This window comes from Chroicocephalus ridibundus, chromosome 6 (genome assembly GCF_963924245.1).
Source record: "Chroicocephalus ridibundus chromosome 6, bChrRid1.1, whole genome shotgun sequence".
Lineage (NCBI taxonomy): Eukaryota > Metazoa > Chordata > Aves > Charadriiformes > Laridae > Chroicocephalus > Chroicocephalus ridibundus.
The window spans coordinates 17,314,873-17,342,669 of NC_086289.1; the positions used below are offsets into that span (position 1 = coordinate 17,314,873).

General features: G+C 37.2%; 1 protein-coding gene across 3 annotated transcripts in view; it reads right to left on the bottom strand.

The window, feature by feature from the left end:
* The window catches only part of LOC134517590 (heparan sulfate glucosamine 3-O-sulfotransferase 1-like), a 65,506-nt gene extending 38,417 nt beyond the window's left edge, over nt 1–27,089 (bottom strand). For 2 of the 3 annotated variants that reach the window (XR_010071687.1, XM_063339242.1), the window contains exon 1: nt 26,582–27,089. The gene's annotated coding sequence lies outside the window, so the exon portion shown is untranslated. Of the gene's footprint in view, nt 1–25,963; nt 26,340–26,581 lie in introns of those variants that run through there. The other variant, XM_063339243.1, reaches the window with a different exon arrangement.
* Between the last annotated feature and the right edge of the window lie 708 nt (nt 27,090–27,797).

Sequence of the window (27,797 nt, forward strand, 5' to 3'; positions counted from 1 at the left end):
ATTTCTGTTTGATTATAAACTTGGTACATACATAGAACATAATGTCACATATGGTCAGTTAATTAGTTTCTGAAGTAAAGCATGATTAATCAAGATCATGAAAAATTATATCTATGCCATTTGCTCTCCACGAAGTATTTACCTAACTTTAGGCTGCATTTTTGGCTTCCACTGATTGCTTCTCAAATTAACATACCTTGTTGATTATAACTCTGTGAAATATATGTTGAAACCGGTAAACATAAAATGACACAAAAATAAAAAATAGAGAAAGCTAATTTCCATAAAACAAAGTAACCTGGTTGCATTCTGCTGAAATGTCTAGAGATCCACCTAAACTACACCACAGACAAAAGTAAGATAGGAAATGTTAGAGCAAGCAGTGCCTCACACGTGAAATCCTACAGCAGAGAACAAAGAACAAAAAGCCTTTGAGTTCCTTGCAACATCAACTGCCACTTATTAAATATCAGTATATTACTAATAATGTTTTTTAAAAAATCTGTCAATAAAAAAAGGTCACAAGAAAGCCACCAGTTAAATTTAACATATTTTTATCTGTTTGAGACTGTTGCACAAAGGAATGTTATCCGTGTGCAAAGATCCAACACCTTTTTATGAGGATGTAAGAAGGACACAGTGTTTTGCATAAAGCTAGTTTCACCCTGGGTAAGAACTTTCTGGCATAAAAATAAATTATAAAGAACAGATGGTTGCAAGAACATACTAAAAAGAAAAAAAAAAAAAAGAGAAAAGAAACAGATATCAAAGCATCACCTTCTCTTTCCTAAATTTTCCCTGAAAGAAGCAGAACAGAAAGCTTTAAGAACTTTAGATCATCTCATCCCCATAAGATTCAATCAAAAAACTAATATACCACTTTATTTATAAAAAGTGCCAGATGCTCAGTATGGGCTAACTTGGACACTGCAAAATAGTTACTATACGTGTTCTCAAAAATTCAGGAACTGAATATAATTAAATGGAAAAAGTCTTTACTGGAAGTTATTATTTAACATAGAATTCGTCAAACACAGTTTGCTTCTAAGTTTTACCTTGTTCTCTACCTGCCCTGAAGACACGGCATTGCTGGTATTTGTTTACCTACAGAACATCTCCAGAGCATTTCCAAAAAAAATATTAAAAAATACTGCTAGGTTAAAAACAAAAAAGTATTAATAATGTGCATAAAACGAAATGTTGTTGTTTTTTTTTTTTTTTAAAATCAAATTCCTCACTTTAAGTCACTCAAGACTTATTTTTGTACAGCTCTCAGACAGCGTTATCTCTGGAGAGAGCATGGGATTACACTTCCACTCTGCATCTAGGCTTGTTGAAAATTGACATCTTCTACTAGTATAAGATTCAGTTTATAAAAAAAGCAGCCCCCTAAGAGCAAATGTAAGAGCTCCAATCATGGCAACATTAGCAGAGGTAGGTGAAGTTGCCATGTGTGCTCACTTCAAGCTGCAAATGCACCAGCAACAGTTTCAGTGCATCCTACATTGGAGCTACCACCTGTCTGTGAACTCATTAGTGCATGCACAGGAAGACTTCTCCTTCCTCGACGGAGCAAACTGTATTTACATCTTTATAATCTATATAAAAGCTTAATGACTTCTGTGGCCTATGTTTGGACGCAGGGATTTACTTGACTGAACCTCAGTCCAGGATGAGATGAAGTATTCCCCATTAAAACTGACACGTTCATGAATACAGCATGGAAAAGTCATCAAACATGGAAAAGTCGTCAAGATATTTGAGCAAACAGACAAGCTTAAAGACAGAAGATGTAAATTAAAGTGCAAAGTTAGGTCTGGCTTGAACCTTTCATTTGTATCTAAATGTGTGCAGATTCTTTTCTGCAGTTTAATACAGAGTTGTTTCACATGCACAGTATGATCATGAAGGTTATGCTCAGTATTCTGCAGTAAAACAACATTTTAATTAAGTTATAAGAATATCAATTTCATTCTAGTCTTTGATGCTCTTAGAAACAATTATAAAGCAGAAAGAATTTCAGAAAACAACTGTTAGTATTATTTAATTTTAATCAGAGACCAAAGTTACGAGAAGTGGTTAAAAGCATCAGAAGTTTCTCAGAACAGCTGAAAAACCTTTACATCTGACTAGTTAAAAGTACAATAATCTATAATTCTAACAATGTACAATATGGATAAGTCCAGAAATAATGGCTATAATATATAAGCTATTCTGTGGCACATTTTCAGGGCTTCAAAATTTCGAACAAGAGTCACAGGTGTTAGTATGCTATTAAAAAGTACTGACTTGTATTACTTTATAGAATCTATAATAACTATCTTAAGAGCTCTATTGTGCCACAGCGGTATCTGTACAGTCACCACAGATGGGAGGAAACTGAAAAAAAACCCCACCAAAAACTTGAAGATTGGAATTGAAGAATGTGCAATTAAAGTGTACTTGGTATTATTTCATGTCTAAAATAGGTAGTCTTCTAGCTAGCCCTGCACTGAGACACTGCAAAATACTTGAGTCTGTAGTAAAAGATTCCTCAAGTTTCACCAACTATATTTTAATTTGAAAGTTAGTAAGTGAAGGCATACATATAAATATAAATAAAAAATTATTATGGAGTATCTAGAGGGTAACTTTGTTTATTGAAACCTCTGATACTACTAAATCATTTTAGCAGTAAAGTTTCTATTCAAAATTAGTTGCCTGAAGTTTTAAATTGTTGCCTTTGTGTATGTATCGTCTTTCAAAACAGATTACTAAGTGAAGCAGATCAGAACACTCTGATGTGCTTGTACCACCCTTAATGTAGCTCATTTTTCTGAAGAATAGATTAAGGGAGAAAAAGCAAAATTACAAAAACATCACATCATTTTTATTTTAGATTTATCAGACAACGAAAAAGAGCCTAACTACATTACATTTAGGCTATTAAAAGGTATATAACAGGAAGTTTATATATGTATTTACTTGTAGAACTGGTAGGGATCACTGTCTGTTACAATTACAGCCACAGCACTTCACTCCTGACTAGACTTTACCAGTGTCTCTGTTAGCCCACAGCATGGACCCTGGGACTCGTTGTTATCAAACTGATGAATCTCAACGTACCATGTCAGTTTTAAGTACCACCAACTGCTCAAGCACACAAACATTAGCAAATAGCAGGTGCTCTGTAAGGCTGTATTCTATACTTCATATCTACGCCCTACATTGTCCTTCCTGATTTTCATTTTAAGATATGCATTTTCAGTTCAATTGCTGTGTTACCAATTACTAGATGCTAAAAAGGTGCTGCCTGAAGCCATATCCAGTGTCCCAAAAGGATAATCTGGGGAAAAGAGGGCAAACCAAAACCAAGTCAACATAAAATGTAAAAACGTATTTTGTGCAATCTATTTGAAACAGAAGGTGATCTGGTGCAATTTTACACAGTGTCATCAGGAAGCAGCATATATCTGCAATATTATTGTATACATGTATTTTGCTTCAGTTTTCCTGAAAATAAATCCTAAAATTTAAAAAACAAATTATGATGTCTGGAGAGAGTTTCAATGTGTTATTTTTAATGTGATAGATGAGATAGAATTAAAGCATTCTTTAAAGCAGAGGTGCAGGTATAATAATAATTAATCAGGATGGTAACAGACAGGGAAAACTGTAATTAATGTAAAAATTTTCAACTCAGGAGATTTTTTTGTTGTTTCTAAAAATATTTTTACAAAACAAAATTGAAAGAAAGATGTGAACAGTGCTTTTATGACAGTAGCTTTGGGGGTGCAAAGAGTATCCTTTTCTTCTCTCTTTGAAGAAACAATTAGAATAACTACATTTCAAAAAAACATTTTAGAAACCCAAAAATTCAAGTTCAGGTTAAAGACACTTCCTCAAGAAAATTTACCTCTTTATATATGCATCTCTAAACCCGAGTGCATGGATCTGCATTTACAGTTAATTTTCTGGGAAATGCATCAAAACCAAAAAGCCTGAATAAAACCTCATTTACATTTACATTTAATGCCCAGGATATCAAAGCTTGAAACTTACTAAGTGAAATGATCAGAAAGTTATTTCCTAGCAAAGCTTATCAATACAGGAAAACACCTTACCTAACACAGTGTCACCACCACAGATAAATAATAACAGAACAACAATGAAAATTCACTTTCACCTAAAAATATGTTTCTAAAATCCAAAGGCAATCTTCTTCTATCTCAGAGCATGATTATCTCTTTCAGGGCTGAAAGAGGAAACTTGATAGTACCAGAAATGCTTCTGAGACAGATTTGTTCTTATTCAAAGATTATTTATACTTTTTTTTTTTTTTGCAAAAACAACTTTATCAAAACACTCCACTATAGATATAGATTCTGATGCCTCTTTTAGTGACTAAATCCCAAAAGTTAGACCCTTCTAACCATGAGTTTCACATCTGAAATATAATCTAGGCTGTTCATATGTATAACACCTCATTTTCAGAAGTTCCAGTAAAACTGGAGAGTATTACTATAGAGCTAGTTTCTCTAAGCAGTTGTCTTAACTTTGTGCATGACTGCAAAAAAAATACATTTTGGAAGATGTTGCTTACTCCCAGTCAAGACAACGTGAAGTCCACAAAGTTATCCTTGGGTGCTAAACAGACACAGGAGTTTGTCTCAAAAAAAGAAAACAACAACCCACACTGAAAATCTAAGGAATACCATGACTACTGAGAGGTTTTGAATCTATGTAAAAGATCTGGCAAAACAGTCTACTCCCATGGGGTTTGTCTTAACATTACTACTTTGACAGAGGAGGGATATATGCCAAGCATACTAAATTCTTTGGGTTTTGTTACCCAAGAGAAAATGAAAACCAGAGACATAATTCTTAATGGTACCAGTGGATTAACTGTCACTTTTCCAACCAAGTAATCAAGGATTAGAGGTTTAGCTTCTAAAAGGAAGTTTTTGTTTCTACTTTTCACTCTTCCCACAAATAAAGTCCTCATAAAACCCTGCAATCCAATCTATTGGAGACATATTTCCTAATGTAAAAGTAGAGGCTTGACAATCTTTGTGTGAAAACTTACATGGCAGACATGCTATGATAGGAAAATCTCAGTGTAAGGTTTTCTCTCTGCTGTCTCTGCATTTATATTGATTTGCTTAGTTTCCCTAGGACTACTTCACAGGTGGAGAATTGATCTCCAGGCAGAGAAAGTCTGGTCTCAAGGAGTATTTCTTCCACAGAGCTTTGCCTTAGGACATGTCACTACTGACATGCGACCTATTTTCTATATACATCAATTAGCCAGACAATAATATGTAATGGCTGCAGGTTAAGAAAATGAAAGAAGAAAAGAAGTATTCACACTGATTCTCCAATTTGATCAGTTAAAACATCTTAGACTTGTTAGATGATAAAAGCTAAGATCAGCTCTTTGGGTGGCACAGGGTTGAAAAATTTTTAATCTCATACTCAGAAGTTCTATCTACTAGGACAGGAGCACATGACCTGTCTTCAACTAAGTCGGGGGGGGGGGGGGGGGGGGCGGGGAAGGAAAAAAGCATTAAAAAAACACATAAAAAGGTCCCTTCTAACATTCTATTATTTTCATCAATTGTTATCTTGAGTTCTCTATCACATCTGCTGTATCATAGGACTTTTTCTTCCTAAGCTTCTGAGTGAGTTCCTTAGGTTGACAAAATAGCGAATTCTGATGATCAAGTGAACGAAGAAACAACTAAAACCACCAAATGCAGTAGAAACAACTTTTGGGGAAAAAAAGACCTAACTTCTGTACACCTTACTCTCTGCTGGGACCTACTGCTTGTGTACAGAGTGAAACAGTACAAACATCTTCCCTGTGATCAGAAGTTTTAATTCTGATGTTTCTGATTTCTTTACATCTCATGCTTTGTGTTGCACAGGAGTCTAACACAGGCGACAGATTCTGTGCTTGAGTTCTGGCTGATCAAGGTAGCATGAAAGGATGATCTATGAGCAACAAAAGCACTGGTTCCAGTCAGACCATCTTCCAGGAATGTTCCATCTGGATGAATTAGTGCATTAGTGCGTAATCATAGTTGTAATAGTACCACAGAATGTCGATACTTCAGGGTACACGCCTGCCTGGAAATAAAGGACTTAAATACCAGCTTAGAAATGTCTGGCATTCCCTCAATATACACTATTTTTGCAACTTAGTAATTAATCTGTAATTCTGAATATCTTCAGTTACAGGCCATAAATCTTAAAATGCTTCTAAAATACTGAGTGCATTTTCAAATTACTTTATTCTGTGGAAAATTTAGTTCAGGCTGAAATTCAATAGTTATCTTAAAAAGAAAAATTCTGTTTTGGTTTGTACACCTAGCAGAATAAACTTCTATTTGTCTTGTTTTATAAAATCTGAGAGATACGTAATCAGAAAACAAGAATAATTTTTGGTTATACGATGACTCAGAATACTTTACCTTTTTTCTTACTGGAACAATAGGAATTGATTGGAGACATAACCGACAAGTTTTACTGAAATGCTTAACATTACTGAAGTAATTAGACATAGTGCATTCACAAAAGGAAACAAGAACATCAAGATCTTTTATTCTCATTCCAACAGATATATGCTTCTGAATAAAAGGCAATTAATTAAGAACATACAGTTAAAAAAAATTGTCTTCCAATAGCATTTTAGCTATTGTTCAGTTGGCTTCCATTAACTTGCATCTCATCTCTTTATCATCATGTAAAATTACTTATCTATATGAGATTATTTGAGATTATTTCCAAATAATAAAAAAAACCCAAACCCAACCCCAAAAACTCCCACTCCAGACCTCCCTCACAGTAAAAAACTGTTTTCTTATGTTTAGATGTAATTAATGTGTTCCAGTTTATGTCCATTGACTCTTAATCTGCCACTGGGCACCACTGAGAAGAATATGGATTCATCTTCTTTGCACTCTCCGGTCAGATATTTATAAACACTGACAAAGTCTCTCACATCTATGAAAGAGAACAGTAGGCACATTGGATTAATTGCCTCCAATACCTTTTTGGCATCAGAACCACAAAAAAGGAAGCCAGTCTTCTAAGTGAGCCAGAGTACTTAAACATCTATAATACTATTATTAACAACAAAGGAGTTTGTCTATATGAAGGTCATCACAACAGTGGAGCCAGGCTCTTCATAGTGTTGCATGGTGGAAGGACACAGGACAGCAAATGTAAGCTGAAACACAAAAGATTCTGACTGCATGTAAGGAAAAGCCTTTTGACTATAAGGACAGTCAGGCATTGGAACAGGTTTCCACAAGAGGTGGTTAAGTCTCTGTCCTCAAATGTTTTCAAGACCAGACTGTGAAAAAAACCCTGGCCTGTGTTCAACACTAACTCTGTTTGGAGCAGAAGGTTGGACCAAGGTAACCTCCTGCAGTCTCTTCCAAACTGATTTTTTGAGTGAGCCTATAATCTATGACAGAAGTGTTCACAATTCATTTTTTAAGGAAGTGAATAAGGTCTGAACTAGCTCTAGCACTGTTAAACCAAAAAAAATCCAACCGAAATACCCAATATCTATGGTCTTGAAATACACACAATGTGAAGACAAATAACACACTCCTGTAAGAACTGTATGGGAATAGGAAAAAGGGTCTTAAAATAGAAGTAAGTAAGAGGAATAGATATTAAATGCTAATTCTCTACCAAGTTTTAAGTACCCACACATACAGTAAGAGTCAAAATGGTACAGAAAACAACACTTCATTATCTTACACATTACCTATGCTGTAGATTAAAAACTCTCATACTTTTAAGCCAACCTAGATAAAAGACTGTATTACCCACAGCTTCAAAATTATCTAAGTTTATAAAACAACATAAAAACCAACATCCCATTCTGGAAGAATTAATCTCTTCCCAGTTTCAACATGACTAAGGGTTTTTTTATTGACAATTATAGCTCTTGTCACTGAGCAGTTGTGTAAGAAGTCAAATGCAAGAGGCACGTTCAGTCCTTTCCTCATCCAATACCTAGGCTGGCTTCTCTGACATTTCAATGGAAGCAGGTGCAAGTCTTTCAAAAGTGAGTTAGAGTGCACTGTGCAGACTTAATAACTGCTTCCCCAACAGACTAAAGTGCTCCTGGTGCTCTAAAAAATAACTGAGAAAACTGAAGTTGTCTAGAGATCCCTTGGGACAATTACTCAGAACAGAGATAGTATGCTTCAGCATGATGAATTTGTTTTTTCCATTCTTATCTCAATTATTTTAGCAGGAAAAGAGTTGGTTCTTGCTAAAGGTGGGATCAACTCAACTACAGCTGACCTAAACAGCTACAAAAAATTACAGTGTTCTCAAGATTTCTTCCAATTAAGGAAAGAAACAGATGATGGAACTTGGTGTCTGATGCAATCTTGCTTATTTACAGAGAGTGTTTAAGTCCCACTTCTCTTAGCACAACAAAACACAAGCAGGCAATTGTTTTCAGTTCTTTACTGCTCACCTTCATCTACCATTCCATCTAAAGGGCTCTCACAAACCAGTTCTGAATTCACACTTCAAGTACTAGTACAAGGTCATGAGCATTCGGCTCATTTTCATCTTTGTGTCATTTCCTCATTTCTCCTAAGAATTATTCAGCAAAACCACTCAGCTATATGTACTGTTGTGTTACTGAGTGACATACCTTTGTTTTGGTGGTTCTTAAATGAAAAGCAGTGTCTCATCAGCTTCAGTTAGCATTGTTACAAATAGAGTTTAAATTATTCTGTCATCCTACCTAAGTGTGAAAAATAGTGACCCCATTCTTCTTCAGGAAAGAATTCAAATAGTATATACCCTTAAATGCTCAAGTGCTTTTACTATTTTCCTGTTTGTCCACTTACACAATTACTCTCAACTACTGTGATTGTAGTGTCCAAGAATCATACTAAATGACTGGATCCATTTCTACTTTTTACTCTAAAGGTGCAAGCAATGAAAACTAAGACAACTCCTCTGTAACACTTCTGTTATATGGAATTGTTCCTGTGTTAGCTTTCCAAAGAGATATTTTTTTCCTTTAGTGGGATCCTGCTCTAACTGTCAACAAATTCAAAGAAAACATACAATAAAGGAATAGGGGTCCTTTCTAGAGACACAAGAACTAGCTAATACAATCCTGGGTCCTGCTATGCTAATAGACTACTCTCACATTAATGTTTCTGAAAAATAGAGGGGAGAGACAGCATATACACTGAGATGATACATAAAAAACATAAAAATAAAGGTTTGAATTTAAGAATTAAAATGGCAGGGTCTCATTTAGGGCATGCAGGCTGTTTTTAACAAAAAAGAAACAACAACATTCACCATGCTTTGGAAAGAAAAAAACAAAGAGAGGGATAAAAGGGAACTGGCTACTTTGCTTAAAAGCAAAGAGCAAGAATTTCAAGCTGAACAGATGGTATTTCCTTACACTAGCCTCCAAAATGACTGAACACAGAATTCACTTAAGATGACCACAAATGAAGAGCAGGGGAAAATATCAGCACCCGCCACAGCCAACCCCCCCGACACTTTCTGATGTTAAGGAACTGATGGGGAGCATGCAAGATTATCTTCTCAAGGTTAAGTTTGGATGTCTCAGATTTTATAATGCCAGAGTTAGAATTGCTCCTTTGCACCATGGACATCTTTTCTTCATCGTACACCATCTTCAAAGTAAGACAGTCAGGGTAGGTAGACAGCATATATTTAAACTAGAATTTGGCCAAGGTTTGAGGACTAAAACTTTGGTTTAAGGGTCTGTCCTTCCCCCAACTTTTAACGCTGATTCAACATCAGCACTATAGTGTTATCACATTTTTATAGCATCTATGTTTTTCTCCAGGAAGTGGCTATCACTGCTAGAGATTGTTAATTTCTAACCTCAGTTATCTGTCGACACATGGCTGCAGATGGATTTCAGACACCAATTATATGGATGATAAAACACTAGCCTTCCACAACAAGGCTCTACAGTTGAGCCCTTCAACACACAGCTGCTGGCCAACTGTTGATTATTCACAGCAGAAAGCTCAGCTTTTTCACTGTCAGCCAATCTGAGCCCCATCTTTTTCATTCACCAATAAACTCGAGCCCAGTAGATGCAAAACAGACTCTCAGTTCTTGCATTTTCCGCAACAAACGCGGAATGTGATGAAGGGCAAAGAAAGCCATGCTTAGAAATGGAGCACAATGTACATTCATTTTTTTGGTCTGTAACAGAGGCAACCAGGAAAATGGATGGCACTGGGCTCTGCAGGCAAAGACAGTCCTCTTTTATACTGGTGTCACATGGAGAAACTGGATTACCACATAATAACAAGTCCAATGAGCACGGACTATGAGAGTAGGATAGAATCTAATTTATCACCAGATTAATCCCAGACATTCCTCTTACCTAAAGTCCATTAAAACACAGACATCTATCTTTCCACCCTATTGTTCAATGTGTTTCACGTTCTTTGCTCCCCCAGAAAGAATGATACATCTTTTTTTTTTATTATATTCTCTTTACTCTCTACTATCCTCTTCAAAATAAGTTTCACATGCAGCAGGTTAGTCTGCTATTTGGCAAGAAGGTACAACAGTATTTTTAACCTGTCTGCATTCTCACTGGGAGATAATGTGAATCTATGACTTAAGCACATGAAGTAGCTATTCTCAGACAAATGCACACAGTACACCTTAATAGCCAGATAGGATCTGAGGTCACACCAATATAAGAAAATTCCAGGAATATTAAACCAAATTAAATCTAAAATATATTGATCCATGTGTACACATATTTCTTAAGAAATAAAATGGCCATTCAGTGAAATACACTGAATGGAGACAAGGAAGAAATGTTGTGTATCTGTTGACTTAATATGATTTAAATGTTTAGTTCAGTTTAACTTTGAATGTTCCCATGTATATATGAGTTAACAAACGTCTATGACTTCAAATTCTTTATGTATATAACTCTCCCTTTTCTTTTTCTCCAGCTGCAGTGTAGCTGTACTGAAACAGTGCTTTATACACCAGGTATTTTTCTAACAGGTCCTTCTATCCTTCTGCTGGTCATCACACTCCAAGATTTCTCCATTCACTAGATACCCTCCATTTTAATCTTGCCTCAGAGTAATATTACATATCTGCATTTAGCTACATCTGACAGTTATTAGCCTGAATACTTTATTAAACTAAGTTCTTTTGTACAAAATGTGACAGTATTGTTTCTCCCAATTTAGCATAATTTCCGAAGTTGGAAGCCTTTCTTTCAATACCACACTAAATACTACCTAAAAGTAATTAAAGTTTTCCCTATGCCAGCTGCTTAAAACAATCTGAAAAAATAAATTTTAATACGTTGCTTTTCTTCTGCTGAGGTCCGTTTCAAAATTCTATATACCATGGGCTTTTTTAAAAAAAATGTTTGTCTCATTTAACTGTTAATCGAATATAGGGAATGTGTTCCTTATAAACAAACACCCCTCTCAAAAGTACTCAATGCAACCTCAGTTTTAGCAACTGTAACTTCAATCACATACAGCCCTATGGACTTCAGCAGAACTAATGTTATGTTTGCAAGTACTCATGCTAAAATGCCTGGTGAAATCTGACAATTAAAAACCACTGTGCTTTGACTACTAATGTAAAGAAGGTCTATTACTTGCCTTCAGTGAAAAACAGGAGGAAAACCAGCATTAGAGTAAAGCAGTTTATTCTGTTTACTTGTAAGCAAGCCTATGAAAAAGCATTGTGAACATATATTAAAGTACATGAATATATAGGACTAGATTCTTTAAGCATGAAGCCAGAATTTGAAAAATTGACCTTTTTAAAGTCAATCTAACTTTCAGAAAGATTAAATATATTTTATCTGTAAATACTTTTTTTAAATATACCATTTGGTAGCACAAAATGGAGAGCATCCAAAGTTACTAGCCAGTTCTAGGACTGTGCTGGTAGTAGCACTATTGGACATTCAGATCTCTACTTCTTTATTTCACTCAAGTGTATTCTACTAAACAGGCAGCTTTATTGCCATCTAAATACTTCCCAGGCATTTTCCCCAAATAGCACACTACAGCTAATCAGATCATTTCCTAATCTCCCATTGCAAACTCATTTGTCCAAGGAATTTACAGACACAACAGGAACCAGACACAACACAGCCTTCTGTCTCAGATGTTTTTGGCACACATTAGCACAGCTCTCCTTGGTTTTTAGGCAATGCCAATGTCACCATTCTTCTCCAAGTGGCAGAGGAGGCATTCACGAGACAATTTTATTGCCTGAAGCGATCTGAACATAAACCTTCCACTATACCTGCCCATCCATTACCATATGCTGGAGGAAAAATCACGAAAAAAAGTCCCTTCCTTACTAATTTTGTGAAACTATTTCACTTCGCAGGCATAATTAACTAACCCAAGACCAAAAGTGAAATTGTCTCTGAGGCAATTGCCCTTAAAGACAGCCCACTTCTTCAGGGGAGGGATATGGGCACTGTGGCTGTATTCTCCATCTCATTAGTATTTAAAATAATAAAACAGTTTGAGTGTAAAGGTCCAAATCCAACGTTCTACCACAAAACCTTCTGTGAACTAAAATTATGGACACCCTCCCTGCAGGTAGAAGATGTGGCTTCAAAAGCATGTAGGAGACAACCTGGGTTTCAAATCCTGAAGGAGTCCTACGCTCGCATATGCCGCGCTACTCAACTATATACACACTGTCATAGCTAGTAGCTACTACACAGAAGTGACTGATAATATACTGAAGATCTCTTCAGAAGAAATGAATGACAGATGTCCATATCTTTTGGCTCACAATTATTTCCAAAATTTTTTTACTTTAAGATGTGACAAAAATGTCCCAAATACAAAGTTCATTTATAGCTGAAGCTGGTCAGCAAAAAATTTGTTCACCAAGAATTACGATGCTATACTCTACAGACACTTTTTGCTGCATCATAAAAAAGACAAGTTTCTCGACATTGAATGAAAAAAAAATTAAAAATTACCCAGTGCAACATATAAGCAAAATTCTGCCCAATTTACTGCAATCCAAATATCAGGTGAGCACCCAAACCACTGTCAAAATACAGGTGAACAGGTAGAATTTTTACAAAGTGGTGTCATCTACCGAGAAACATTTCAGAAGAAAATTCCATCTCAACCAGCACTAATCAAAACCTGCAATTCAACAGGGTGTGAGGTTTCATTTCATAACTCATAAAACCAGATATGGGAGATTAGAAGACGTTGAAGAATGACAAGCATGGCGCAAAATCAGAACTGGAAAGCAAGTGTGAAGAAAATAAAATAAAGACAAAAGAAAAAAAAAGAAAAAAAAACACCACCACAAAAAACCACAAAACAACACAAACAAAAAAAAACACCAACCCACAAAAACCCCCAGAGATGCCAGAAAAATAAAGCATAAATGTGTCAAGGAACCACAGACTTAAAGGAAAAAAATCTGAAAAAACAGATTTTATAAAAAGAAGTCTGCACTAGATATTGATTATACTTAACAACAGGAAACAGACAAACAAAAAAGAAATCAGAACTCTTAAGAAATGTAAAAACGGTGACTAAAATACACTGAATGTTCCTCCAACACAGAATAAAGCATCTCCTAAAAAAATAGCTGCATTATATATGAAAGTGAGGAAGAAAAACCTTATCATCAGCAAAGAGGTGGGTAGAAACTTCTGTATCTGTCTGAATAATGCTGAATGGGACTTAAAAGGGGTTGTCTAGTTATATATTGGGAAAACCACTTATAGTCCTTCCCAGCTCACTCAGCCTTCCTACACTCATTCCCTTGATATTAAATAAAAAGGGATCAATTTATAAAACTTCAAATAGGCAAAATGTTTTCCTTATGACCTTACACATTAGATTGCAGTATTCAATGTTCACTTTTCAGAGCCATCCCACATTAAACAGGAATGTATTAAAGCTAAGGAAGTATTTACTTAGCATCAAAATTAGAATAAATTAGACGTTAAGAGGTCAAGACGAAGGTATTTGATACTTGGATACTTAGCTAACTGGAGGGTGGAATTCATGTTCTGAAGAATTCTGAAGCTTCAGTAGTACAAGAAATTATTCCACTTAAGAAGCAAAATTTCTCAGATAATTTGGTGAAGGGGACAGAAGTTTTCACCGAGCTCTTTGTTAAAAGAAAAAGAGAGATTTTCCATTAAGTTAGGTGAAACAAACTCCTCTAGCTATACAGATTTCCTGCTGCCAGAGTGGTAACATCTGCCTTACAACTGGAATTCCTGGGACCTGTAGTTCCCTTAAAGTCAGTTAGGAGTAGGAAAGACAGTAATTCCATTAGATAGAATTAATATTTTCTCATGAAATATTAAGATGAAGTACTGTGTCAATAGATACATCCCCTCCATAAGTTTCTGACCAATCCTACACTGATACCTAAAATTCCTTCATGTCTTATGTAAGTACATTTTTAAGTGTTAAAAACAAGCTCACCTCAATTACACACTGCAGTAGATTTAAACCACTGTACACGAGGCACACTTCACTTCAGTGAAGACTCATATTGAGCACCTCTCAATAGCTACAAAATCAAAACTTAATTCTGAGTCTGACCCAGAGCTTCCTATGTAACAACTCACTGTGTATGCTTTGGTTGCTCCACATGTTTAAAAAAATAAGATTATAATAACATTGTAAAAATAAACATCATTATAATCTTATTACCCTCATTAAAATTTACAAATTAAGAACTACAAAATATCTGTTGCTATTATTAACTGTGCACAATGAACACATTTCATGGGACCAGGATCAACAGCACATGACTGCACAGGCAGAGACTGTGTCAAAATACTAATGCACATGTAATAAGCTATATTCAGAGACAATGGGTATTTTTAGATTCATAATTTTTAAAAGTTAGCCTGCAATCCTAACATCCTTCTTTCTCTGAACCCTTTTAGCAAGGAATCTTTTATAGATAAATGCAAAATCACCTCCATCAAAACAAATACTTGCAATTTAAGACCTAGACAGTTATTTCCTTCCTCACACACACATACATATACACACAAATGATTTGATTTAATAAATGAGAATACCCTAGGATCACAAAAAGTAAATTAAAAACAGCAGAGCAGCCCATATTTCTTTATCTACAGTGTAAAAATAATATGATCAGCTTGTATAGGAATAACATGTTAAAACATATATAGTAGTATTGGCCGAACAGTTAACTGCCTTAACATGTATATATGATATTATCCGATTATTTTTTTTAAATGGAAATTTTACACACTGAACATCAGAGTTTTTACAGAAACAAACCAAACCAAAATGCTTTAACAGCATTTCCTTCTAGTGCAAGCTAGCACAAATTTAAATATCTCCCAGTGGGCAATATAGAGCTATGTTCAATGCTTGTGTACTTCTGTTGGCTTCCGTTTGATTAAAGGAAACTGCTTCATTATAGAAGCAAAGTAGAACAATTCCTTGGAGTATTAAAGCACAATATTCTGTGCATATGACCACACAAGAATTGCGAAGAAAAGAGGTACAATGCTCTTTTCTGAATACCTGATTATCTGACTTTGAGGAGTGACTCTTTAGTGAAGATTTATATTATTTCTATTTTCTAAAACTCCATATGTAATTATCATAACAGCCCCCTTTTAAAGATAAATGTAATTTTGAAATTTCTGTTTTCTATCATTGCCACTACTTATGCTATCAGGATATAGAACGTAAAGTTCAAGCATAAAAAGCCAGCCATCAAACATTTAAATCAATGATGTCCTTGACTTCCGTAATTTTGTTGAGGGGAGATTAAAAAAAAGGGTGAAAACAACAAAAACATTCAGGTCTCTAACCTGCTAAAGAGAACTAAACTCTCAGGACTTTTTGTAGGATTTTTTGTACAGGCACGGATCTTACTTTAGGATCCAGAAACTTGGAGCTAACATAAGAGTGCAGTAGAGTATGAAAATAACAAGCCTTTTCTTTTTCTTCATTCTCCAGTGCACATGTCAGATTTTGAATTTAGAAAGCCCTAGAAGCACAAAAAAGTCTATGCATTGTAGGGTATTTCATTAATCTACTATAGGAGGGGAGGAAAAAATATTACAGCCAGAAAATCAGTGATGCACAGGTTACCAAAACTACTGGAAGACTCAACATTTAATAATATAGAACAAAATCAAAGCCGTAAAATGAAATTCTGTAAATTAAATAAACAGATTAAAAAAAACCAACAAAACACCATCAAACTAAATTGAGCTATTTATTTACAGAATAAATTAAAGGTAGCATGTGGTACAAAGGAAGCAGAGTTGGATCTTTCTGAGACTGACAACATAATGTTTGGGGATTAGGTCTAAAGACGTCCAACTGTTGGAACCTAGAAAAAAAAATCTTAAATGCTTATTTTCATACTGCATCTTAGGAATCTATCACTAGAAAGTGTCAAAGTTGACAACTGCAAATGATTTTCCATCTTAAACTTGACAGTACTTTCCTTTATAAATGGTACAATGGGAAACACAGTGGTGTGGGAATTAATGTGAGGCAAGTCTGGAAGATGCTCAAGAATCTGGCTGTTATAAGACATGAACTTTTTTATCCTGAGAATTATCTATGTTTCCTTCATATATGACAAGGTCATAAGGTAAAATATTTCATTACAATATCTGTGTGAAGCTTATTTTAAAGAATTGGTTTATCTAGAAGCAATAAATAACAAAATCTGAAGTTCCACACAAAATTAAATTTTTATATTTTGTGTTACAAACTATTCTTTGTAAAGCTTGACCCACCTTTCATTTAATAAGGTCTGCTTACTGTATAAAATGCACAGAACAGCTTAACTGAGTAATATGGCATTTTTATAGCTATGATTTTAACTAGTTAAGCCAAGGAAATAGATGACAGCTACTTTCTTTTTAATCTTACTGTTGAAGTAAATCTGTAAACCTTTTCCTTCCAGAAATAATCCTCAAACTGATTGCTGTCAACTGATTGCTGGAGGGAAAGTCTGTCAACCAAGGAGGGTGGAGACAGGAAAGACAAGCTCCCTCTTTCCATGTGTAACCACCTTTCCACAAAAATGGAAGCTAAATCTGACTTAATCTCTGTAAATTAAAGTTATATTCTGTATGAACCTTTAAAAAAGTGTTCTGTATAGTAACCAACACATTAATTCAGGAAAAAACAATCTGACTAGACTCCATTATCAAAGAGACATGATGTTATTCAAGTGTTCAGAGTGAAATCCTGTATCTTTGTTCCTTAAAAATGAAAGCACATCTTGTAAGAGCCAATTTTGGATACTGAGTGATATAGTCTGACCTTTATACACTTCAAACAAATTTATATCAAAATTCAAACTCCTATCAGATTTCTAGGTCTAAAATATATTTGCCCTACGCTGGTCATTTGTAGAATATCATCCACCTCCTTCATAGGGTGTAACGAAGATCACTAGTATCTATAAAAAGTTCTGTACCTAGTAAGCACTATATAAGTGCTAAATTATGACAAAGACAGAAGTAGCGCAGTTTCTCCCCATCAAGAAACTAAAAAGTTACGCTCAGTATTTGTATTGCTCTATTCACTTATGTCTAAAACCCAGTATCTCTACTAACTGATATTTTGCCATTTATCAACACAATCTATTTCCCTATTATGTTGCTTTCAGGTTTTCAAATTTTTTCAGATATCCACTAAGATCCCATTATATATAAATACAGTCTTAGAATGCATTTTTCTATAGTCAATCCCTGCAAAAAACCAGAAAGTCTTCTGTTTACAGTTTATGCACAGTTTAAGTAGGCCCCTTTTTTTCCCCTCTAAACACTTTTTAAGATGACAAAAAGATAAAACTTTACTTGCAGAGACTTAAATGTAATACAGAAAATGGTTGGTTAGCACTCTGAAGAATCACAGTAGGGAAAAAATATAAAATATTTTTCTCCGTTGTTCTGCAGGTAATGTGTAACATTTTACCTAATAACTATATCTGCACTTTTTATAGCACCAGTTGAAAAGGATTTGCTCTGCCTTTCCAAGTTAAACAGATGTACTGTGTTAACAGGAAATTTTAGACAACAACAAAAAGAAAAACCAAAAGTAACTATTTTTCTGAAATTCAGATGATAAGCATATGCATTTATATTAATTTTGGGAAAAAAGGTAAAGGCTAGAGTAGCATACTTTCACAGTTGCCCATTAGCACTTTTTAGATTCCCACTTATTCACTGCAGCCAAGATGCCAAGAGCCATTTCTCTCCAAATTCTGGAGGCATCCTGAGATGCCTCAGCATCACACAGAGAGGTAAAATTCTTCTATTTTTCTAATGGAGTTCCTACAGGACATGAATTCAGAATCAAATTGCAAAGACTAGATTGCTTCTCGAAATCAGTGACAAGGTATTAAGTTGAAAGTATAGTTAGCTCATCACTATGTCCCTAGGACACCATATCTTCATTTCAAGGAGAAGAAAAAAGAGAATCAGCAGTTTCAGTATTTTATGTATTACCTTTTGCAATATTCTGTAAATGGAAAGGTTCCTCATTTTTCTACGCGCACACACACAAAAAGAAAATACAGCTTTTTAGCTAAAAGCAAAGGCACCAGTGACTTGATGAGCCAATAGAAAACTCCTTCTGTTCAAGCAAAATTGAATAAATTTCCCTGAGACAAAACAGCTTGATTCTAGACCAAGCTTAAACACAGCACTAGTATAACCCTAGAAATCTTAAGCTTTGCTTACAATGAGGGTAGTCCAGTGCTCTCTTCTGCTTACTGCTTCTGGCAAAGCAGGTAAGCGTGGCATAACAAGATGAAATGTGGAATACAGATGCAATTTTTCTTAAGTTTTCTTTTCCATCTGAAGCAAGCATATCTTTAAAAGCCCTTGCATTTTTCTAACATAAGATACAGAATTGCTTCAGCTGAATGAAAGGCCATTTAGGCTTCATGAACTTCAGCCATAGCCTTATTAATTCACCCCCACTTCACAATCAGTTTCAAGACTACACATTTTAAAATCTCCTTAACTATATCAAGCCCAGAGGGTCCTTCTCCCTTAAAAATGAGCAGGGAAAATAAATTTAATGCAAAAAAAATGCAGCATCTGTGCGACATATAAACGTAACACCATCTTCCCTGTGTCAAACATATGGTATGGGTAATTCACACTCATACACTAAAACATGGACAAAAATGACAACTGTCAATTAGTGTGTACACACATGTGCCAGTGCTATTAAATCAGAACAAAGAAAGATGGTGAAAATACATTTTTATCTGCTAATTATCCTGGCCACACAGCAGTAGTAATCTACATTATTACTGAGAAGTATGGAAGCGAGTTAAAATGAAAACTAGGGGAGTTGCGGGGCTCAGAGGACTGTGATCAGTGCCACAAAATTTAGCTGGACGCCAGTTACTAATGTTGCACCCCAAAGGGTTAATATTGGCGCCAATGCTGTTTAATATTTTCATTAATGACCTGAATAATGGAACTGAGTGCACCCTCAGAAAGTGGCAGGCCAAACAAAACCCGGAGTAGTTGTGCTGGCATTCAGAGGGACCTCAACAGGGTGGAGAAATGAGGTTCAGCAAAAGGAAACACACATTCCTCACCCAGAGAGGAAGAACCCCGTGCATTAGTAAAAGGCTAGAGACCAACTAGATGGAGAGCAACTGGACAGAAAAAGATGCATCGGAAGTCTTGGTGGACAAGAAGTTGAATGTGAGCCAGCAAAGTGCCCTTGTGGCAAGGAAGGCCAACACTCTCCTGAGCTGCATTAGGAAAAGCACTGCCAGCAGCCTGAGAGAGACGATCCTTCCCCTCAGCATCAGTGAGGTCACACATGGAGTACTGTGTCGAGTTTTGGGCTCCCCAGTACAAGAAGAACATGAACATACTGGTGTGCATCCATTAAAGAGACACAGAGACGATATGGGGATCTGTCACATGAAGGGAGGCTGGAAGAGCTAGGATTGTTTAGCCTGGAGAAGGCTCAGGAAGGATCTTGTCAGAATGTATAAATACCTGATGTGAGGGAGAATAGAAGACACAGACAGACTTTCCTCAGTAGCATCTGGTGAAAGGCCAAGAGGCAGGAGTCATAGATAGAAATACAAGAAATTCCATTTGAACATGAGGGTTGTCCAATACTGAAAGAGGTTGCCTAATGAGGCTGTAAAGTATATATCCTTGGAGATATTAAAAACCCAACTGGAGATAGCCCTTGGCAACATGCCCTAGGTGACCCTGTTTTGAGCAGGGGGATTAGACTAGATGGTCTCCAGAGGACCCCTCCACCTTCTCCAGTTCTGTGGTTCCATATACATTTGATCTTTTGTGTAAGCAGCTCCGTTACATATATAAAGGCAAACTACTGCTATTTAGCATGATAATGGTAATGTCTTACCCTGAATTTTCAATTTATCATTATTTCAATTTATCAATTTACATGACATACTCTGCTTTCTTATCTGCAACTAAAAATTTTAAGTTTGAAGTAAGAGTAATACTACACCACAATATTTCTATATAAATATTGTTACACTCTGGGGATTAAGCAAAATCAACACTAGTGAAAGGTTTTAAAAAAGGAAGCTGCAATGTCAAAATGCAATAAAAGTAAGATTAATGCAAAATACTACTCATATTTAAAAAAAAGAAACATTTTAAAAATAAAGTTGTTTCAAAACCACACTTTAATGAAATGTACCCATATTCTTATTTCAGCTCAAGTTATTCAAGCCATTGCAGCCCATATGTCCCTTTAGTAACTTTTCCACTTACTTCACATTTCAGTTAGAATCATCTATTTCATTAATATGAAGGGCTTACTTTCTTACTTAGGCCTAAAAACTTCCTAATGTATTTGTTAGTTTTAGCCAAGGGGGATTAACTGCATTTTTTTTCCCCTATAGAAATTTCTTCAATATTTGAAGAGAATAGATTCTTACATTAATCATTAGAAGAGCTAAACTTCTAAATAACCATGAAAGGGGAATGGCTTTTTGAGACTACAGATGCAGTCTTGCAGCAACAATTAGCACGAGATTCTGGTCAATTCCACAGTTTCCATTAAAAACTTTGTAGGCAGCAGGAAGACTGATAAAGCTCTGGTAACTGTCACTTGTTTCACAGGTACCAGTAGAAATAAGGACTGGGTTGAAAATAGGAACCTGCTTTAACAGACAGGAAAGGTCTATAAAAGAAAGAAAGATACCCCAGCAAAACAAGAATCCTGGAGAGATTCTTCACTTTTGAGGTCAAGGAAACTTGGACGTGAAACTGAGAAAAGAGCTTCAAAGCCCTTTCAGCAGCAAGACATAATTTTCTTCTTTGGAGCCACATGAATTAGCTGTTGTCCTAATCTAGAGAATTACAAAGTCTCTAAATAATTTCAACAAATTTGCTCATTACAAACATAGGTCAGTCTGTTATTTAACAGAGTAACCCAAGTAAATTTTAAATTATGCAGTCAAAATTACTACTTTCCACTTCTATAGTACATTTTCAGTAGTAATTCAATGACTCCATTTTCAAGTGTCGCCCACGTCATCACGAAAATCCCACTATATTCCACCTCTATCCCATTTTTTTGTGAAGTCTCAAGAGAACACCATCTGAGCAGCTGAACAGGATGGACAGTACTGCAAGGGGGGAATGGGGAAAGAAAGAAGCAGTAGGGACACAAAGCTGACCTAGGAAATTAAACCAAGTATTAAAAAAAAACATATTTGGATCATTCCCCTGTTCTAAACAACTAAGGCACAATGGCTTTTGAGCTATTACATTATGTTTCCTCCCTGGTTTATTAATGGATTGGCCACAGGGCAGGGAATTTACAAAGGACCTAGTATCACCAGCAGAAATCTGCAGGGTACTACTTCTTTTAAACAGTGAGTAGCAAAAAAAACTAGATTAAAGTGGAGAGTATATTGGAGAGTAGAAAACACAGTGCTTAAGTGGAAGAAGAGAGAAGCAAGTGACCTAAGTAACCGTTATCCCGACTTCAATGTATGAAAAATTGGGGAATTCTTTTTTTCAATTAAAAGGTAATCAACACTAAAGAGGACAATTTGGAAAAAAAAAAATCAGAATATTTTCAACATAACTTTAAAAAGACATATTAGTCTGGAACAAATAAGTTAACTATTAAAAGCAAATACTAAGGCAAAGGAAACCCAGAGTCCAATCTGTCCAGATTTCAGAAAAGAATTTGATATGGTATCACCAAGCAATTATTTAGAGTTGGAAAAGATAAGGTGTAACACAAAAATGAAGTGGATATAAAACTGACTAAGAGTTATATATTGAATGGACTTATTTAAAAATCCTTCTTCAGACTCATCTTATTTCATGTTTGTGAACCTGGCAAAAAATAGAGATGTTTTGATAAAAACTGGTTACAGGAAGCACTCTTGATACAGAGGAGGTTCTTGCTGACTTACAGAAGAAATTGGAGGACCATTGGGCATATTAGAAATGATAAAGCATTTAGCAACTCTTCAAAGCCACATAGTTACAAACAGCAGAATTTCTGTGATTACATGGTATGTTATCATTTGAGAGCAACCGGAAAAGAGAAATCACCCACTAATGTCTCACCTACTGCAAGAAGATTAAGCCAACCTGGCATACCTGTAAAACAAACCTGATCTTCACCAATACCTGAAGAAGTATTTTCAGTAGACCAAGTGGAGCATTATCACTATTATTCAAGACTTTGAGGAAATACTTCAGGTACAAGGTATTTGATGTAGATGAGATACATTCAGGAGAATCAAGTTGCTAAGCCCTGCATCTTCCTATTTGTTCTGTTTTACTAGACAGACTAAAAGGTGCTTGCTCTGCTTGTTTGATCCTAGCACATAACAGCTGAGGAAGGCACATGATCAATGTTTATAATTTATTGAGGGCTATGCACCAAGGAAGTTGTTTTTCAATAACAATATTAAGATATTAAAAATTAGGAATCGAAGAATATATTTAGGCTGGAAGTTCAAAGAAAGTTCTAAAGATTAGGAGAGAGGTTTTGAAACATCTTTCTAGAAAAGAGCAACACAGCAAAGTACTTTGCCTTTAAGGCAGACTGTGGTAACTTTATGACTGGGATTAGATAAGATTGTTGCCTAATTCAGAAAGGCCTTTTCTTCAACCCTGAATTACTTCAGTGAAGCACTGTTCCCTGTTCTGCTCCCTCCCTTCCTTTTTGTTCCTACTATTCCCACTAAAGTTCAACTGGGGCTATGAGAAGATTACGTTCAATTTTTTATCTTTAAGAGAAACCAGTCTTAAGACTTAACCCCCTGCCTCTCTAGCTTCCATGTTTTTATAGAAACATGATGATGTTCTATAATTCTAGATGACTAGAAGCTCTCCTTGAGATCAAAAAAGATTTAATCAGCAACTAAACAGAGCAGTGCATTGCAAACATACTGAAATGATACTGCCTCTTCAGGTCTTCATTAAATATTTGTCCTCCTCGCCAGTTTAATAGATTCCTGCTTACTGTATAAACAACCAAAAAAGGAATTTGATTGTACTCTACACCTCAAATGCTGTCCATATCCTTTCTATATTGATGTTGCTACCCAAAAACTTCATATAAGCTTCTGTTAGGACACGGAGCTACCTGCACCCATCGTAACACACTATTTCTATGTTAATCATTGAACAACCTGTTCAAAAGTTTTCGTCTGGCAGTGTGTAACTCAAAAACATCTACAGAAAACAGAGAGGGCATATTCACATGACTACAGATACGGACCAGTTGCCCCATAGTTATTTGTATAGCATTAAGGGAACATTAAGCAATGTTGCAGACAGCTAACTCTTCTCCATTCAGCTCCTTTCCAAGTTATGTCCATCAAGAAATGTGCAGCACTATGGTTTCATGAGAGAAAAAGCATGCTTAACCCGTTGCAAATGTTGAAAAGGTAGGTGGATCTGACATTCACTGAAGTTACCAAGCCCACAATCCATCATATCAAACACAATCAAGTCATTATTGTACACGCAATAAAGTCTGGTGACTGTAAAGACATTTCCCTGCATCCTTCTGGCTGACAAATGATTTTTTTTGTTGTTTTTTTGATTAGAGAAGAAGCAAATGCTTTTCCAGTGTAACTTGACCCACACTTTGGCAGACAAACACAAGTGTACACTTAAAAATGTACACTGGACTGCAACTTAAGTAATGATAGAAATTTAAACCCCTAATTTTTCACAACTTCATGTCATCCACTCATGATTTACATAGCCAAAGCACTGGCCAGAACAATGACAGTTACACAGAAGAAGTATTTCTATTACAGTGCTATCTCAGACCAATAAATGTCCACCACTTAATACTTTGGTCACTTTGGGGACTGTTGTTCATGATAGCATTTGCAGTTAGAGAGAGAAGAATCAGAGAAGAAAACAAATTGCTCTCCTGTTCCAAGTTCAAAGATAAAGCCAACAAAGTCCACGTCTCTTGACTGCCATTTGACCTCTACTATCTCTTTTTCTGTGACAAACTGAGTCCTCAACAACTGAATCTCTTTTAATTGGTTTGTTATAGAATAGACTGAGGCATCCACCTTAATGTCATAAACTGCTGTATATGTATGATTTAGTTCAACAATGACATGCAGTCTTGGATTTGACATAAAGACTCCATTTCAAATTATTTCTTCCCCTCTGAACTAGTCTCCTTTAAAATTTTTGTCTTTTTATTTCTGGCTTGTGCTTATTTTTGGCTCCCTTATTTTGTTGCTGTAGAACAGTGATACAAAAATTACTGCATATATACTTGTTTTCAAAGTAAGCATACTGAGTTGTTAGCCTAGCTTGTATATTCTTGCTTACCTCATAGATTTCTGGGTTATTATTAGTTTATTTTCCTAGTATAGCCCTCTTTTGCCACACACATACACACACTTTTACAATAAGCTCACACCTTATGAAACTTGCAAATCACATGTACTGTTCAAGAACACAAGGCTCCTTAATTCCCTCATTCTGATGACATGACTTAGTGCAACGGTACAGTCTCCACCTATAACACACAACATCTTTTTAATCAGAAAGCAGTATTTTTACATAACTTGAACAAAAGAAGTTAATATTTGCCACTTACAGTATTATCAAAAATATGTTAGGCTACTAAAGCAATTAACCCCAATCTAAATTAGTTCCATCTGAAATGACAAAACCTCAGTCTCATTTTGCCAGCAACAAAACCAGTCAAATATATCAAAAACCACTGATGTATTAAAACTGAAGTATTAATAATTTCTACAGTATGAAACCATGATCATATCAGCCTAAAAAAAACTCATTTCCTATTCTATGAAGAAATACCTGTCACAGGAATAAATATTCCTAAACACAAACATCTCACTGAACAGTAGTTCTCCCCAGTTCAGCTCATTTAACAGGCAAGTGTCAAGAACTATTACAGCATTGCCTTAGAGACAGTATGTGAAATTCTTCGAAGTAGCTTATTACATTTTTAAAGTTTTTTTTCAAAGGCTAGAAATAATCAAAGCAGACACCACACAGATTTTAGCTGATGTAGCTGAGAAAGCCAGCCTTTTCAGTTGAAGTTGTTATCTCCCTAGTCCAAGTTTTCTCCATTCTGTATCTCAGAAAATACGGTTTTGTACAGGCTAAAAACTGAAAGTAAATTTTAACAGCCTAGTTATTCTCAGTCTTTCCATGTGTAGCAAAAATAAGAGGACATATGTGATTCTGAAGCATCATCCTTATATTGTCAACCACTTCCAACTCTGCAAGAGATTTCAAGCTATAATGTGGAAGTCATTACTGCATGCTCTAATAGTTATTCTAGTCTATTACTTCCTATTTAATGAGGAGAGAAGAAAAATCCCCTCTAGAATCACAATAAATAACTACAGTTTAGTTTTAAATGAAATGATGTAGTTTATATCTGACCTGAGTTTCAGTCTTTTCCTAGTGGGAAATATAAATTCAGCATTTGGATACATAATCCTAGAGCTCTCAGAAGCCGACTCCACCGCGAACACTTTACATGATTTATAGCTCTCCTCCAGATTCAGATGACAAGTCTCAGCGGAGCAGGTGCAACGGGGTATTTTTCCCTTCCTTCAGAGATCATTCCCTCGCATGTAAATTAATTAGCAAGTCCTCATCGCTCGCGTAAACGGGGAAGATGAAGCTAATGGATTATCAGCGTTTAATTTCTGGCAGGGAGCGGGTGACCCGGCCGCCCGCCGGAGGGAGGGGGCTCGCTGCTGTTACTGCTGAAGCCACAACGTTTTCGACAGCGTCAGCGGCGATAAAAGTGAGCCCGGCTCCCGCACGGTTACGCCAAGAGAGCAATTTTTAACCCACGGGCACGATTTGGGGGGAACCTCGGGGACGGGGGGGGAACCTCCCCCGCGCCAACACGCCCATTCCCCTACCCCCCCCCGCCCCCCGGCAAGTTCCAGCTGCCCGGCCAGCGCCGCCGTGCCCCCTCCACACCCTCGGCAGCCCTGCCCCCTTCGCTCACTGCCGGGGAACGGGGGAGAGAGTCTCGGCTCCCATTACCTCCTCCGGAGCCATGGAGAGCAGTGTGGCCGCGGCATCGGCTCCGCACGGCTGCAGGCGGCGGCTCCGCGCTGGAGCGGAGGGGCCGGCGCTCTCCTCACTCCCTCACCCCACCGCGCTGCGCCTTGAGCCGGTGGCACAGCCCGCTCCACATAAATGCATTAACAGCGGCCGCATCATGATTAATTCATCAGTCCCAGTGACCAGAGGAGGAGGCAAGGCGGAGGGGAGCGGGGGCTGGGGCTAGGCAGGGCGCAGGGGAGCGATCCTCCTGCCGGAGTTCGCCGCTCGGCGCAGGGCTCCCTCGGCGCGGAGGGAGGGGAAGGGAGCGGAGGCTGCGCCCGGCTCGCCGCGGCCGCCCGTGCCCCGGCAGGTCTGAGGGAGGAGGATCCCTCAGGGCAGGTGACGCCGGCTCGCGCCTGCTGCGCGGGGAACCGTTAGGGCTCAACGGTCGCGGCACGCGCGCCGCCCAGCCCGCTGTCAGCGGGACCTCGCCCCACAGTCGGGCGGGCGGGCGGCGGCCGGGCGAGGCCGAGGTAACGGCGGGGAGTTTGCGAAGGCTCCGCGGCACGGAGCGGATTGCCAGGCTCGCAGGGGACGAGCCGGGCAGTGCAAGAATCCCTGATGGCAGAAATGCCACTGAGCATCCTTGTGGCCGTGGTCGCATTAGCAGGACAGGGCTCATGTGCACAAAAGTATGCCAACTCCCGCCCCCCAGCCTTGGTAAAAACAACTGTTCGGCCGCTGGGCAGTTGCTAGAGCCGGGTTTCTCCGTGCTACGCACCGCTGACGTGCGTGTGAGCTTGCTCCGGTCTGCTGGAGCAGCAGCACCGGCTGCTTGCCCAGTCCGGCGCCCGTCTCGGCACGGGGCTTTACTGCCCTCTCTTCTGCTTTCTTCAGGTACCATTTGTTCAAAGTTGCGGTACGCTGGACTTGCAGTTTCTTCACAGCAGGGGTAAGCAAACGCTCAGGTTTTAAGGGTTTCGGAACAGCTGTTAAAGGCAGGAGCCCCTTTGCATTTCTCTGCCTTTATTTTCCACTCCAAATACAGGTAGAAGTCCTGCAAGTCCATCATCCCTCTCCGGTACTTACTGCCAGATGTTCTTAATGTACAACACCAAGCAAGAGACACTTGCTCTTACAGCCACCTTATCTAAGAAATCAGATAGCTCCCTTATCGGGTGATTAAATTTGTGTAGAACAGATGATTTATCAC